The sequence below is a fragment of the Lepidochelys olivacea genome (assembly GCF_965140295.1).
Source record: "Lepidochelys olivacea isolate rLepOli2 genome assembly, chromosome: 4".
Classification (NCBI taxonomy): Eukaryota; Metazoa; Chordata; order Testudines; family Cheloniidae; genus Lepidochelys; species Lepidochelys olivacea.
The window spans coordinates 41,071,358-41,089,041 of record NC_140414.1 but is presented as its reverse complement, the minus strand read 5'-3'; the positions used below and the strand labels follow the sequence as shown (position 1 = coordinate 41,089,041).

Here is a 17,684-nt window from a genome sequence, read left to right as displayed (position 1 = left end):
AAAGGGGTCGCGGCCATGGATCCCAAATTTAATTACTTTAATTGCCATTCATTTTAACACGGTCCCCGCTATAACGCGGTCCCTGCATTAATGCGGTACCTGCATGGATCCCAAATCCCGCGTTCTAGCGAGGGTCCGGTGTACTGCAGTTCTCTTCAGACTTAGTCAATAGAATAGAAGACGTGTTTATTTGTTTTTGTAAATCCCTATGTGGGTGGGCAAGCATATAAAAAGATATATGGATTTCATAGGAAATATCATTTTATTACCACCAGAATTGTTTCTGGAGGTTTTACTACTAACGATTGGCCATTTTGTCTTTTGCAATGTGTATCACATTCAGCGTACCCTTTAAGAAACTGATATCTGGCTGAATAATTTCTAAATAATATTTTTATAATTGTCTGAACATTTTGAAAAATACAATTAAGAGTACAGACAAAAATAGAATGTAAAGAGAGCCTGATTTGCCATTGCTCTGCATCATGTGTAGTTATTTTCATGACTACGAGGTGAGACTAAAAGACTATCATTCTGATTTGGTAGCACTTCATACCCATTTGGTTCTTGCATAAATAAATACATGAAGTGCAGGGTAACGGAGACGGGGGCCTAAAGTCTGTAACTTTGCAAACATACATTATGAATGCTCACAGTATTCAACATCCAATTAAAAGTAAATTTTAGGCGGTGTGCAAAGTAATTTAAAATATATTTCAATATTTCTGTGTATGTTTTCTACCACAGAAACTGAACTATGTTCTCCCCAATGAAGCTCAACACATAGTTGATTTATTATTAACGTATTTTACTCACATAATAGAACCTAGAGATGTTGCTGTATGAAGAATTGCTATAGATTTGCAAGCAGATGTTGCAGAACTGATAGAATACAGACCTGCTCTGCTTTGATTTCCTGAAAACTGTAACATTAGCACCATGGTGATGTTACTACTGTATCACATTAATGCAGACATCCATATTTCAAGAACCGAGTCTTTAAAACTAAAAGGAAAAAAAACCTTCTTGAAGAGTTTATTTTAAAAGTTATGTCTAATTGCTGTGCATAATAAGCATATCCATGTCTACTTTCATTTAAACGCTGAATACTGTTTTCAAGAAAGATTTTAGTTTTTGTTAAATTTTTAACAAATTATTGATTATCTCATTAAGGTAGTCCTAGGAAAACAGAGCCATATATTTACAAGTAGCTTCTGAGCAGACAGATGTCACTTTAACTTCTTACATTGTAATAACTTCCATACTGATTGTACTTAGCAGCCTAAACATGAAACCAAATACCAGATTATTATTTGTTCTAGTTCATGATAAACTGATATGTACCAATGACCCCAACTCGAGCAGTCCCATTCAAGTGGGACCACTGGCATTCAGGGGCCACTCTGCAAACATGTATGCACCTGAACAATGGTGGATTAAAATGGGACTTCTCACATTAATATGTATTTGCAGGGTTAGGGATTGCAGGATTGTGACGCAAGAGCATAGAGGCTGATGGCTCAAGACCATACTTTTTAAAATGTCTGTTGCTCCTTGATCTGGTTAAGAAACAGATAAAATTCAACCACAGCCATGGCAATAAATATTCAATGTCATGTTCAGTAACTGGAATTCTGCATCAACACAAGTTAGGCAATCAGTTTAATACAACAAGTGGTTTCAAAGTCTATGCTAACTAATTGGCCAAATCTATATTTAAGAATTATTGACAGAAATTGGACATAACACATTACCAGTAAAATACATCTAAAACCAACCTCCAAATATCAATTTCATATTCTATTACAGTACTTATTTGGTCCCCATTAACATAGTCTCTGAAAACTGCACATTCTTTCATATATTTATGTTCACCAAAACCCCGTGAGGTCAGGAAATACTATTATCCTCATTTTACAGAGAAACAGAGGGTGTCTACACTGCAAAAAGGTGTGCTCTTAACTTGGATTAGCTAATCTGCACTGGCTATTTTGGGTTAAAATAGCGGTGAAGACATGGCAATGAACTCAGGTTAGTAGTTCAAGTTCAACCCCATGCTCCCCCATAGGCAAGGCACTATAGGCACTTACAGGGATCAGTTTCCCCCACACCTACCTAGGGTTGCCAGGGGTTCAGTTTTCAATCGCAATGCCTGATTGAAAAGGGACCCTGGCGGCTCCGGTCAGCACCATTGACTGGGCTGTTAAAAATCCAGTCGGTGGCACAGCAGGCTCCTTGCCTGCCATGGCTTCATGCAGCTCCTGGAAGCAGCGGCATGTCCCCACTCCAGCTCCTAGGTATAGAGGCAGCCAGGAGGCTCCATGTGCTACCCCTGCCTCAAATGCCAGGTCCGCAGCTCCCATTGGCCGGGAACTGTGACCAATGGGAGCTGTGGGGGTGGCACCTGCAGACAGGGCAGCGTGCAGAGCCTCCTGGCCGCGCCTCCGCGTAGGAGCCGGAGAGGGGACATGCCACCGCTTCCGGGAGCTCCTTGAGGTAAGCGCTGCCCACAGCCTGCACCCCTGCTCTCAATCTCTCCTATTGAATCTGTTCCACTGTGCTTAAACAACTAAATAGTAGTGGTGCCAAAGAGAGAGCAAGGCAGAGGAGGGGGATTGAACGCAGGTCTTTTACATCCCAGGTGAGTGCCCTACTAATCTAAAGCTCATAAGGAAGTCACCCACTTCCTCGTCCTCCATTCAATTCAACCCAAACCAGTTTTTTTAAACAATTTTTTTGAATGGCCAGCAAACCAAAAATATCAATTATCCATTCTGTCCTACTCCCGAGTCCCAGGCTACACCCTAACCACAGGATCATCCTTCCACTCCCAGACTCACTCAGCTAACTTATTGACAGTAATAAACAGTAGCATCTGGCTCTCATGTGAGCTGATTTGTACAACAGGGCAATCTATATCTTTAGTCTCCTTCAGACATTTAGATGGATGGAATGTGCGCCTAGTGTGTTACAACAACCCTGAAATGCTTTTGGCTCTGACTGGGAACACATTAGCATTAACTTAAATCTGCTGCTTTGTTTACTACATGAGATATCTGCTTGTGTTTTATGACTAAATGGTATCAGTTAAAGAGACTCAAACATTGTACACAGCAATATACAGTATGTGACAAAAGCTATCCACTGTAGACAAAACCAAATGGGCATCAATTTACATTTACACTTCAAAATCATGTATTTGTTTTCAGAACCATGAGAGAGTCATTATGCACAACAACAGTGACCTTAAAAAATTTCAGGTTTCAAAGTAACAGCCGTGTTAGTCTGTATTCGCAAAAAGAAAAGGAGTACTTGTGGCACCTTAGAGACTAACCAATTTATTTGAGCATAAGCTTTCATGAGCTACAGCTCACTTCATCGGATGCATACTATGGAAAATACAGAAGATGTTTTTATACACACAAACTATGAAAAAATGGGTGTTTATCACTACAAAAGGTTTTCTCTCCCCCCACTCCACTCTCCTGCTGGTAACAGCTTATCTAAAGTGATCACTCTCCTTACAATGTGTATGATAATCAAAGTGGGCCATTTCCAGCACTTGGATTTGTGCTGGAAATGGCCCACCTTGATTATCATACACATTGTAAGGAGAGGTTTCAGAGTAACAGCCGTGTTAGTCTGTATTCGCAAAAAGAAAAGGAGTACTTGTGGCACCTTAGAGACTAACCAATTTATTTGAGCATAAGCAGGAGAGTAGGGTGTGGGGGGGGGGGGGAGAGCTTAAGAGGCTTTTGATCAGGCCCTCTATCACCATCACTGAACAGACTACTAATACCAGGTTATCTTTTGAAATCACATTACATTTACTAGAGGGCACTGCAATTCTGTTCACTCATCTGAATGGTTAAGAAAATATGGGGGATGAAGAGAAGTAAACATGACCGAACATAAGTGATTAAAAAAATGTAACACAAAAGCTACCTGAACATAGCTTAGCAAAAGAAATGCAGTTTAGCAAAGAACTTTTTAAAATATCTGTTTTTCTGCACGCATACAATACTGTATCAACCTGCTCTTTCAACATGTGCTAACAGTAAAAGTGAATCATCCCACAAAAACAATACAATAGAACATGACTGTAAACATCTTCTAAGCAGCCATTATTTGTAACCGAAGCGGGATCCAAGTATTAAGGCCTCCTCCATACCTCAGCTATAAAGATCAAACACATGCATCTGCCCTAGGAAAACAAAATCGGAAACAGCTAAAATATTTTTGCCCAGTTTCCCATAATAAAATTACTTGTAATAATTTGAGTTTAATATGTACTTTGGTGTGGTTTATTTCTCTGAAACATTTCCCCCCACAGAATAAGCAACTAAAAATACATCAGATACCTTAGCACAACTGAGACTGTTTCAGGGAAGATAAAGAAGTAATATTGGTGATTTCCGTTTTCCTGTGAAAAGCATAAAACCAGAGCCAAAGCAAGGTAACTACAATCTGGATTTGTAAACAGCTGAAACACCCAAGAACCCTATTTAATACTCCTTACTCATACTTCACTCAGATAAAATTCAGCAGTGCCCTACACCTGTGATTCTCTGACTAATCATTTCTAGCAAAAAGTATGGTTACCTTAATTCAATAGCTCACCACTAAAAAAGGTCAGTTACTAACTGATCTTCATTATCTTGATAAGAAAGTGGAATCAGGGGTGGAGTCACCTCATAATAGTCTATTGTTCTGCACTGCTCGAAAACAATCTTATGGAGAGCAGCCGCTTTCTACCCCAAAACACATGTTTATATGGGGAGGAAGAAATAAAACTCCCTACTAACCTGTACACAAGAATCTTTTGGGTTGGGGGCCTTTTAGAAATCATGCAGGATTTTATTAATAAACCTCCCAATGTGTCTTTTCAAAAGCTCATTCTTCTTATCCTTTTAAAAACACTTCCGTAGAAAGGCAGTTGCAGCTTGGGGCAAAACTCACTTTCAAACCATTGCCTTCAAATAAAAATGGAAATTTACTTTCTGATGCCCCCAAGCAATAGGGGAAATCTTTTATTTTAGATATCTTTTCCCAAAAGGCAGATTTCCTGTTCTCTTTGAAGAACACTGGTTACAGTCCTCCTACCCTTCTCTGCAGCTCTGCATTTCAATAGTTTTCACAGAATATAACACAGACTCTAGGGTTTCTACTAACAACCCTACAACTGTTCTGGACAGAGGAAGGGTCTGGGCAACACATACACATACATTTTTCTTTCTCAGTAACACATTTTAGAGACTCTTACCTCCCCACCCCCCAACTCTCTCCCCTCCACCCCACAAGAAAACTACCAGTCATTTCGCCACGACCTCTAAGACACAAATCCAAATATCCTATCACTGTTTCTTGCAAGAGACAACACTGCTTTTTTGCAAGGAAACCTCCAAAGAGAAGAGAATCATTAAGTCCATTCAAGACTAGTTTGGAAATCTGAAATAAATCAAGAACAGTCATAATTCTGCATCCAACTACAACAGCAAGTACAGAGCAAAGCAGCCGTGAGCCTGTGGTACATGGATGTTACAAACATTAGTGATAAGGATGAGGATCTGTCTGCATCAATTCCTGCAGTTTGCAAATCCACTGGTAACACACAGCACTTCCCTGCTGCAAGTCACAAAAGGAATTCAGCTAAGGAGCCTCAACCCCCTACAGCATCCCTGTCGTAGAACGATACAATACAGCCACTCACAGCCAACACCAGGCTCTCTCCCTCCCTGCACAGGGGACAAGTCAGCGAGCCTCCAAGCTTTGCTGCAAACTGATGTCTCTTCTAGCTCGAACAGACTTTCCGATTACAGCCTTTTGACTGTAATCCATGTGCTTGCTGCTGGCCAGTGCCTATAGCCCACACAGCACCACATGATCACTACGACAATATTAGAGCCTCCTGGTAGGGTTGCCAACCTCCAGGACTCCCCTGGAGTCTCCAGGAATTAAAGATTAATCTTTAATTAAAGATATCATGTGATGAAAACTCCAGGAATACATCCAACCAAAACTGACAACCCCACCTCCTGAATGCTCCAAGCCATCTGCCCACAAGAACTTGCTCTGCTCAGTTGCATTTAGATTCCTGGGCATCACAGCTGGTAGGTAACACGGGCTCTGAATGAGTTTGTACAGATTCTTCCAGGGATTGCTGATCCCCCTTGGGAGTGTAACAAACAGCATGACTCTACAGTTCCTTTGATGTCAGGAATTTACCATTCTGGTGGGAGATAGACGCCCCTGGCTAGCAGGAGCCCAGGGGACCAACAGCAGTGGCAGGGAATATGTGAAGCCCTTCACACAGCACTGGACCTGGACCCAACGGGTGGCAATCCCCAGATGAAGCACTACCCTTCCCCCAGCCAGATGAGCTGAGGGAGGCAGACGTTCTTGACCTGAAGCCTCCCCAGGGAGCACAGTTATTTCACAGCCGCTGTAACTATCATGTGACAAGCATCACTCTACTTGCATGTTACTCCCCTTCCCTGTGCCAGCCTTGGCAGCCTTCTCTATGTACAGTATAAGCTCCTTGAGACAGGGACCACCTCTTACTGTCAACCACTTAGCACACTGGGGCCTCTGGACGCCAGGGTCATACGAATAATCACCACCACTATGTGAACAGGAGCACCTGGAGCTTCTCTTTCCTGACTGACGTGTGAAGTAGACACAAGGCGATGATTTCAGGAATGTACATGTAGTTTCATATGCAAACAACCTCCAACACAAAATCACCATCCTTAAAGAAAAACTGAAACAAAATTACAGTGGTAATGTTTTTGCTGCAAAAAGGAGCCTCTGGAGGAAAGCAGCTGCTTCAGAATTACGAGGAAAACTGCTAGTCCAGGTGGCCAGCTGAGAAGGGAGACTTTTAGTTTTGTTAAAACGATTGAGAACCCAATGCACTACTTCATTTTATGGCAGTGCAACTCCACCGAAATCAGTGGAGTTGCACTTGTGTAAAACTGGAATAACGAAGGTCCATTATCTATAAACTTGCTTCTGGTGGGCACTATTGGAGGAGAATGAGGGGTTTTTTTGAATGAGAGAAGAAAGAGTGTGGTGGCTTGACAACATGGCCAGAGGGGTGGGAAGGGGCAGAATGGAAAAATCCACAGCAACAGCAGTTGAAGGAAATAAATGGAAGGGTCAAAGCTGGCATAGCTGATAAAACAAAATATGTGAGTAGATTATGCTTCTTAGACCGCATTGCCTTGCCAGATCCCCTTGGGCCTATTTGATTTCTTTCGGGTACAAGATGTAAAGTTGACTTGAGACTTACTGAACAATAACATCAAGGATTTTTACACACACACAGAGTAGTAAGCTCTAAGATCTGAATGGTGTCCCAGCATAGTCTCAGAGTATGGGCATGTTTGCTGGGATCCATCTGTGACTGGACACTCTTGCTGTAAGATAAGAGAGGATGTATGCACAACACAGCACAGTCTGGCAAACAGTAAGAGATTCATTTGACAGCTGTGGTCATGGAAACTGTACACAAGAATATCATAGTAACCAAAGCACCTCAGGTAAATTGAAAGTTCTTTTTCTGTTGACTTTTTTTGTCCTAAATTAAATGGGTAAAAACTAATGAAAAAGCAGGAGAGTGTTTGGTACTTCATTCCTATGGATGGAGCAATATGTTAAAGACAAAAACAAATAAACCCACACACTTTAAAGGGGAAAGCTAGGTTCTGTTACCCTTAAAATCATCCTGCTAAAAGGCCAATGGGAGTTTTGCCATTGATTTCAGAGGGAGCTGGTTCAGAATCTTTGAGTAATATGTATATATGTTCCAGATGATTTTATTGCCCCAAGGCTTTAGCATGCGCATCGACAGGGGTTAGGATAGCATTAATTCCAAGTAGAAAATACAAATTATGAATAACGTTGTATGAACAGTAAAAATATGTACAAGGTGATGACTTGCTACTTTTTGAAATACTTTAACCAAATTCTAAGGTATACACTCGATTGCATGGTGAAATTCAAATACTGCAGGCTGGGTCTGGCCAAACTAGAAAATATTATTGAAGTAGGAATTCTGACGTAAATCTGGATAGCATTTCTGATGAGATCCCCTACAAAATCCTTGATACCATTAAAAAGTACCTTTGGAACTATTTATTAAATATCTATGTTAAAATGTAATTGCAATCTGTGGTTTAATATATTTTTTAAATATATATGGACTGTGAAAATACATACTGTAATTTGCCTAGATTATCACAAAGCAAGCATAATAGATACTTAAGAATAAACTAGTTTAAACCCTCCTCTCACATTTTTAGCATAGCAAGTTCAGATGCCATCTGCAGTCTACAAGGAAGGTTAATCTTATAAAGAGGCTTTGAATGGAGTCCTTTCAATGTTGGTAACTCTTTGCAATGGAAATTTTGTAATGCCTTGCTGCAAGTTCACATTTGTCCAATAAGCTTTAGTGAGAACTGAGTTTATAAAGGATTAGAGGACCAAGTTTAATAAAAGGCAGAAACTAATTTGAGTGTCTGCATGGATTATTTGGAGACCACATTCTGGCCCAGTTCTGTCTCGGGGCCTTATTCAAAGTAAGAGTGTCTTTCCATTGATTTCAATAGGTGTTGAGGCCAGGACCTTAAATCCACACGTGGTACACCTACTGAAATCAGTGCCTGTCTCAGGTAGACCTACTAAGCTATTTGACCCTTCACAGTACATGTGCAGATTGCTCCTTTCCTTCCTCATTTCTCAGAAATAAGGGAACACCAAAGAATAAACCAACGCAAACCGTTGTAGGATATTGGCTAAGGAATAAGAAAAGGAGTACTTGTGGCACCTTGCATCCGAAGAAGTGAGCTGTAGCTCACGAAAGCTCATGCTCAAATAAATTGGTTAGTCTAAGGTGCCACAAGTACTCCTTTTCTTTTTGCGAATACAGACTAACACGGCTGTTACTCTGAAACCGGCTAAGGAATAAAAACTTGTAAATAAAAAAATGTAAGTCAGCAAAACACAGACAGTATTCTCTATAGATGCCTAGGAACACAGCACTGTGTTGTGATTCAGAGAAAATGCCAATAGCACTTCTACGTAGTAATAGACAATTCAATGCGGCCTTAACATTAGAGTAGTAAGACTCTCGTCATTATAGTGTTCTTCACTGTAACAACATCTAAGAGTGAAATGAATTTGATGTTTTCTTCAAGTGAAAATTTACAGGAAGACTAGAAAAGCAACTCTACATAAAGGAACCAATCCTGTAGTCCTTGCACGTTGCATACTGGGCCCTTAATTGTTATAACCATACTGAATTTGGAGGTTTTAGTGGGGAAGTATTACCCCAAAAATTGAGAAACTGACAGAAGGTGGGATATTATAACGTATTATTAAAAGGAAAAGGACAATAATTAGTATGCAGAAATATATAAAAGGATATAAGGAGATTATACTGGGACACTGCACATCAGAGCATGCTTTCACTTGCCAGTCAAGGGGTATTTGGATCTAGGGGGTTTTCATTTTGACATAGTTCTAATGATCATGCTAAATATCAACCCAATTAAATAAAAAACAACAAAAATAAATACAGTTATGGCTGCTGGAGTTTGTGCATAGTTGTTATACAGACCCCTTCTTGAATGAAACCTTGAGGTTCTGTGGGAGAAGATAGATAAGTGAACATGGTTTGCCCCAACTTAACAACATGACTGATATTTCCCGTCGTGGATTTAAAATCACTTAGTTTGACTTCAGAATATATTATAGACTCCAGTACTGTTTATGCAGCTTGGGAAAGCATGAGTATTTGGGAGCTTGCTATGCAAAACATGCACAAGCAAGACAAGTGAGGAAACCTAGAAAATGTCTATAATGGAACCTCTTATTTGTTTCTCCCCATTCCTGCTCCCATTTTTTCTGATGCATTTAAAAATCACTTTTTTCAATCATTGCGAATGAAATCAATAATGCTTTTAGCTGTATAGAGTAAAAACAAAGTTGATCCTGATTCAACTTCCTTGCACAGCCAAAGTTCCCACTGAGTTCAGTGAGTGCCAAAGGAATGCTGGATCATGCTCAAAATGGCAATATCATAATCCAGTCGTACCACAATGGAGGTAGGTGTAGGTGGTGATATTGTAACAGTTCCCAAGGAACCTGCAGGCTGTCAAAGTGTATTTTATGTGAGAGTGTTGGGCAAGCAGCTATCTTCTCTCTTTTTTTTTTTTTTTTTTTTGCTTAAAGAGAAAGCAAGCCATTATGCTTATCTTACTATTAGAGTTGTTCCTCCAGACTTGGTTGAGTGATAGTTGCAGACTCATCATCAGATTAATCCAGTTTGACTATGGGTGTGTCGTTTCATTGAAATTAGTGGAGCTACGCAAGTATGAAACTACAGTAATGGAGCAGTGAGTTGGGTCCTATGTATTTTCAAAAGTGATACAGTAAGATTCAGGTCAGCATCAGAGATGAAAAATCAGAATGTTATCTAAACATAACTGGTTTCAAAGGGGATATTTGTATTAGCTGAACTTTAAACAGACGTAACAATGAAAAACTATTCTAAGATTTCTTAATGAGTGAAAAAGGCAAAAAAGGGGGAAAAAATCAATATTAAGAATAGACAGAAGAGACACAATCTGCTTCTTCAGACAAGAATAGTACTATGGGGATTTCGCCATAAAACTAGAGGTTTGTTTTTCTAAGCAGCAAACAAAACGTCAGGTCAGAATGCCTTTTCCCACAACAACACCTGCTGAGGGAGCTCAAGGAGAGGACAACTCTACCAGAGTCCCTCGTGGAGTGACTCCCATATTGTCACATAAGGGAAGGTTTGTCCCTACTCTGCAGAATGAGCCACGGCAGGATGCCAAACATTAATTTGGCCAGGTGCCTCCATAATGGCTCTGTGCCCTTGATGGCCCTCATGCCTCTGTTCCTTAGAGCATGTTACCCAATAGAAACAAATTCCTCTACCAGTGACTTCCCCTATGCACAGCTGCCTCCAAGGTCCCTCTTAAAGGGGTATTCCCACCCATGGAGGAGGACTTCCTTTTGAAAGATAATAGATTCCCAGGCTGCATTATGTTCCTGAAGGAGCTTCCATGGGATTGGAAGGAGAATGATATATGTTTATCCATTCATTCAATGTGTGCCTGTCCATTGTGACCCACCGAATAAAATGCTACCAACTCCCCCAAACCAAGCCTGTACCCTTTCTTCCCTCAATAGATACAAACGCCATGCACAATGTCTTGGGAAGGAGGGCGGAAATGGTGCAACCAAGTTGAACCTCTTCCTTTCTACATGGGATTCTACGGTAAGTCTCACAGGACAATGATCTGGACCACTATAAAGAGAGAGAGTTACCAAGCACTGCCTTTGCTGGTTAAAGTGATAACTAAATGATCACTAAGTGATCCTGTATTTCTGAACAGTCTCGTTGCCACGTCTCTTTTTACAAAATTTATTAAAGAATGTAACCTTATTTTCAGCACAGAGAGAATGAAGTTCTCTGGTATTTGTTAATTTCTGGCACTATGATTTTTTTTATTATTATTACAGTTCTGTGCAGCTCTACTTTGTATTTTGGACATAATTAGGAAATGTGCTCCATAGTGTTCAGGCACCAGCATGAGGCAAGGACATTCCAGCCGAGGGTTTTCCAAGAATCAAGACAGTAACCAGGAGCCTTCTAAGGAATCCAGTGATCCAGTGAGGAACTCCAAACACAGCAAGTAGCTTTAATCAATCTCAGAAAAGCAGCAGACCAATAAAATTCTGATTGCAACATACACAGCTCCACACAGGATAGACTGATGCAGTGTATGGTTTCTTTGCCTTACTGAATCAAGCAAAAGTTAAAGAGATTAACAAATTTTGACCAAAGATCAGTCATTCTATTTTAATTATTGTTAAGATGTTCTGATGCAATTTGGAAGTGGGAGCTATCATGTTCTGTTACCCTAGAAAATGATAGGAAACAGAAAAAGGAAAATGAAATTTTATACCAGTTCATTGCAGTCCTGCTTTTTCCCCAGAACTCCAGTTACCAAAAGTTGATTAATATCACTTAGGATTACACTGAATCTTCACTCCTACACACAGATCTCCTTGGAGGGAAGTTCTGGATTTTAAGAACTCCATATTTTCTGAAGGTTTCAAATGCCACTGCCCGTAAAGATCTTCATAAAAACTAGAATTTTACTGAATACCTCTTCCTCTTGGGCTGGTGGGGACTGGAGGGGGAGTTTTCTGGGGCAGGAATCTGCAGATGCTGAAGCCATGCAGTAAAGATGGAGGGAAAGGTTATAGCATCTACAGCTTGTGTTTGTTTTCCATTTCCTACAGTTTTTAAAGCACTCTGCTCAGCTTATTTAAGAGCTAAACTGTATTTTGTAATATGAGCTTCTTATTAGTGTACCAATAATAAAAAAAGCAAATATCACTATCCAGAACATTGTGTGTTCTGGATCCTTTAATGAGATTGTCCTTGATGGGAGATATGAAGACATTTATTTCCTGTCAGCCTGACTCACACTAATGGACTATCAAACTGCAGTTTTTCCACTCGCTCTTAATGACTTGTTGCAATGGAGATGGGTGCTTAGTGCACAGCAATGCCATCTTCTGGCATGGTTCCTGTGAGAAAGGGAACATGCTGAATGCAATTAAAAGAAAGCTCCTTTTCTGTGAAAACAGAAACTTGAGCTACACAATAAATCTCAGATTTTTCCCTTTCCACTACACACACTACTGGACTGTGATTGTTCAAGGGACTGAACTAAAAGAGAGAGGGAGCACAGACAGTGAACTGGAACAGCAAACTCACTCACGCGTCTCTTACTGATGTATTTAGTGTGTCTCTAAGTGTGGAGACTGCGGATGATTCATACATAAACACTCACAAATAAATCACTGGGGTGAAATTCTTGCTGGCATGGATGCCCTCCACACCATGTACGGTTCACATTGAGGGCAGAGCATGAACTTAGGGGTGGAGGACAGGGCAGCTGAGTGGAACTATCACGGCACACGTCTGTGCACTGTGCATCAGCAAACATGCTAGACATGTCTAGTTTTTAAATTTAATACACACTTATTTAATATGAAGAATGTGTGTTCCCAGGGGGAAAAAAAAGAGAAAAAGCAATGTGGGAGAACATATCACGTTCACATGATTTAAATAAAGCACTAGAAGCTTGCAGTTAATTCCAACAATTCTGTCCCCATATTCCCGGCCCATCTTATTAAGGGGTACACTGAACAGGGCCTCCAGAGTTGACAGTGATGTTCTGCCCAGGTTGCATCCAGAATTTGCAAGGCCCACCTGCACTACACCTTGGAGTGCTCAAGCGTACAGACCAGTAAGAATGAATATGGAACTGGTCAGTTCTTAAAGTGCAGTTCTACACTGAAAAGTAACTCCAGAAAACATGGCATCATGGGATTCCATGTTTATTTTATTTCAGTGATTTTTGTATTGAATGACAATCTGATGTTTTACAAAGATGCCAACCCTGCATACTCAGCCTGAGCTCAGAGTGTCTTGGTTCTTTTCTATTCACACCTCATCACCAGTAATAATGATTCCACAGGCCAAATAGCGCTATGGCTACACTAGAGAGCTTACAGCGGTGCTGCTGTAAATCTCTAGTGTAACCACTCTAAGCCAACGGGAGAGAGCTCTCCTGTCGACTTAATTAATCCATCCCCAACGAGTGACAGCAACTATGACATAGTGCTTAGGTCGGTGTAACTTATGTCACTCAGGAGAGTGGCTTATTCATATCCCTGAGTGGCATAAGTTATACCAACATAAGTGGTAGTCTAGATATAGGCATAGTTAAAACTAAACTTAGCGGGGAAGGAGAGATGATAATGGATGACATCAAGAAGGCTGAGGTGCTTAATGTCAATTTTGCTTCAGTCTTTACTAAAAAGGTTAATGGTGATCAGATACTCAAAACAAAACAAGGGGAAAGGAACCCAAGATAAAATAGGGAAATAACAGTTTAAAGAATATTTAGATAAGTTAGATATATTCAAGTTGGCAGGGCTTGATGAAATGCATCCTTGGGTACTTAAGGAATCAGCTGAAGCAATCTCAGAATGGTTAGCAATTATCTTTGAGAATTCATGGAACATGCAGTATTTGGTAACGTATACAAACTGTAAATCATTTACCTTTCTGAAATTTTTGTTTGTTCTTTATGAAAATTAACAAAACATCAACTCACAAAAAACACTTAGCTTTTATATGGTGCTAGTCAGCCTTAGACTGTAAAGCACTTCACAAAGAAGCTCTAATACCAAAACGAAACTTTTATGGTCCTTCGGCGCTATCAGGGATAAAAACCAGTGGAAGTGTATGTTTGTCAATGAAGTCAGCTAATCTGCTTCTCAACACACCAAGTGAACGTATATGTTCTGTGTCACTTCCACACAGTTACTCTTCAGAGCAAAGTTGCACTTTAAGAACCTAAATAGGCATCTAGGATTTTTTTAAAAAAAAGTCACAGGACCTACCAGGTTAATAAATAATGTTTTGCTTCCATTTTATTTTCCAGCATACCTTTCCCCATCCCCATTCTTTTTTCCAATTTATCTTCTGCTTTTCTCTTCTCTCCCTACCCATGTTTCTTTTGTTTAATACAGAAAAATCCCTAGGCTTTTTCGTAAGCACTCTGTAGAAGATATCGAGGAAACTTTCCTCGCCTCTTGCTTCTGGGCTTGAATACTGGATATGTTCAAACTGCAACCCACATCACCCATGCCTGCCTCTACTCCCCACCCCAGTTCTTGTAGACTGCAGCAATCAGTTTTGTACTGTCCATGCTGCTGGCTGGCTGTGCAGCTACAGGCTTGTAACAGAGAGAGAGAGCTATTCAATGTCACCAGCTCCTGTGATTTTATCATGAATATCATGAGTGCCTGTCTCAAAGCCTGAGCTGCTGGAATCATATTACCTGAGAATCTCAGCTTTCATTAAAAAGGTAAGTTTCTAGCCTGCATGGCTGAGGAGAAAAGCATGAAAACAAGAAGCTATAAAAGTCAGAAAAGAGAAGACAAATAATTACAATAAAAATATTTTCAAAATATAATGATTTTTGAATGCACGGGGTTAGCAATACTGTTCACGCTAGTGCTGGAAGTCCTAGGTCCCACTAAGGCCAACAATTACACCTATCCATCCGAAATTGTGTGTAATGCTGAGCAATGACAGTCAGATGTCTGCTGCTGGTGCAATATGCAGGTCCAAGATTGAGTACGGAGAGCAAGAAGAGATGTACTTGTTCCGTCATAATGCACAAGTCAGGCCTCGTGAAAGCATTCCAAAACCATCTCCCTTCACTCTAAAGATTTGGGCTCCAGTAATGCTCCTTTGCAAATGGCTAGTGTTTCCCTCCCAAAGAACTGTGGCATGCTGGCCCCTTCTGAATCCCAAATCTTCCTGTTTGGGCTCCCGTGATGGGTGCTCACAGAGGTTAAGAGGTTTTGTTTAATTCTTTTAATTTACATGCACCTCTCAGATCAAAAAAGTTCCATTTCCACAGGCGAGATGGTGCCCTGTCTCAGACAGTTGTGTCCCATGAGGCTGTAACCTGGGAGAAACTCACTTGCCATTTTAAGCACTTAAAGGGTTATCAGAAACAGGAAGAAGTTACAAAAACAGTTTCCCCTCAAACAAATCATTTAAAGTAGAATTGCTTCCGTAATTTGAATGACAACACGATTCACATCTGGAGGCACCCTCTCTGTGTTCCTGTCTAACTGAAATCCATTGCTTAGTTGTCTGCTGCATGAACACTGAGATAAACCAGTTTATATTTTCTGAATGAAAGTTCTTCAGACCTCAGTTTTTTGGGGAGTAGTGAAGGGCAAGGGTGAACAAACAACCTGTTTAAATGAAAGTAATGAAAAAACACAAAGCAAGTGCAGGTCCAAAACTATACTAGACTCAATCCTGCAGCCCTTATACATATAAAACTCCAACTGACTTCAGTGTAGTTAGACACGCATAAGGGCTGCAGGATAGGGCCCATAATATGGAACCTTTCCCAGCATTCCAGTGGGAGTTCTTTATTTATTGTTGAAAGGTTCATAGTAGCTCTTACTATATAACGCGTCTCATCCCATTTTATTAAGTGCTAACTGAACTAAAAAGTTAGGGTGTGATTATGGCAATTGAGTACATTATCTGGGGTACAGCTAGGTGTATCATTAATTAACAATTTTTTCAATGAATTACAACTCATTTTCTGTTCACAGATTGTCTGCCAGTGATCACAATTACTATTTGATCATTAGTTCCTCAAATAATTCTAGGTCTGAAGTCTTTTATGAATAGTTTATCATCAATATTCTGGACTGGAAGTCTGAAGTCTGGGGGAGCGGTTATTAGACCCCACAGGTCACGTGCCATATTTCTGTCTTCTGATTAGATTAGATAGTTCTTAGAGTCAGGTTTCCTGTAGGAAAACTAGGCAGTGGAGAGAGAGGACGCTGCTTCCAGGAAGCCGCCTGAGGTCAGCGCTGCCCAGAGCCCGCACCTCTCATCCCCTCCTGAACCCCACCCCTTGCCCTGACCCCCCTCCTGAACTCTGAACCCCTTGGCCCCAGCCTGGAACCCCCTCCTGCACCCCAAACCCTTCATCCCCAACCAGACCCCTCACCCCAAACCCCTACCCCAGTCCGGAGTCCCCTCCTTCACCCTGAACCCTTCATTTCTGGCCCCACCCCAGAGCCCACACCCCCAGCCCATAGCCCATACCCCCTCCCACATCTCAGCCCACAGCTCATACCCTTTCGCACTCCCCAACCCCCTGCCTCAGCCTGGAGCCCCCTCTCAGACTCTGAACCCCTTGGCCCCAGCCCCCACCCTGGAACCTTTTCCTGCATCCCAAACCCCTCACCCCCTCCCACACCCGAACCCCCTGCCCCAGCCCGGTGAAAATGAGTGAGTGAGCAACAGAGGGAGGGGGAATGGAATGAGCGGGCAGGGCCTTGGAGAAGGGGTGGGGCTTCGGGGAAGAGGTGTTCGGTTTTCTGCAATTAGAAAGTTGGCAACCCAGCTAATAGCTGTGACACTATTTTAATATCTCAGGATCATTTTCAGAGTGCTCTGCTTATAACAGATTTTGATGGTTTCAAATGGACTCCCATATCAGTGCACTATATACGAAAGTGTGTAGTAATTGTAAGTAAATGAGATTTAAAAGCATTTAGGGCCAGATGCACAATTTCCGCAGCTCAGAAGCAGAATGTATTTTTTCCTACTGGAAAGCTAAGCTCTTCAGAGACTCCCTGACTGCATGAACAAACCTAATCTTATCCATATGCCAGAGGGTTCCTCATGCAGTAGAGCTGCCTATCTAACAATAGATCATTCCTTTGTATACGAAAAGATTTGGAGATGTCATGGAACATAGAATCGATTATGTATTAGTACATGTGTACACTGCATAGCTGAAATTTAGGTTAAAAGCTGTGCCTTATAAGTACGTACATTGCTAGGTTTGACCGAGCTGAATTATATGACTTCTTGATGTTCATGCGTCTGATAGAAGCACTTGATCAGACCTCTGCTGCGGTGTTCAAATGACTCAGGAGGCAGCCAATAATTCAAATGAGGTAATCTTGGGATGACAATCCAAGAGTTACCGTCTCACACCACATGCACAGATTGTCATCAT

At 41.0% G+C, this 17,684-nt stretch overlaps 1 protein-coding gene across 3 annotated transcripts in view; it reads right to left on the bottom strand.

Annotated features, from left to right (window-relative positions):
• Window positions 1-17,684, bottom strand: part of ANK2 (ankyrin 2) — a 589,776-nt gene that overhangs the window by 529,312 nt on the left and 42,780 nt on the right. Inside the window, exon 1 of one of the 3 annotated variants that reach the window (XM_084626829.1) lies at window positions 5,711-5,787. The exons of the other annotated variants lie outside the window; for them this stretch is intronic. The gene's annotated coding sequence lies outside the window, so the exon portion shown is untranslated. Of the gene's footprint in view, window positions 1-5,710; window positions 5,788-17,684 lie in introns of those variants that run through there. 3 annotated transcript variants of the gene reach the window in all.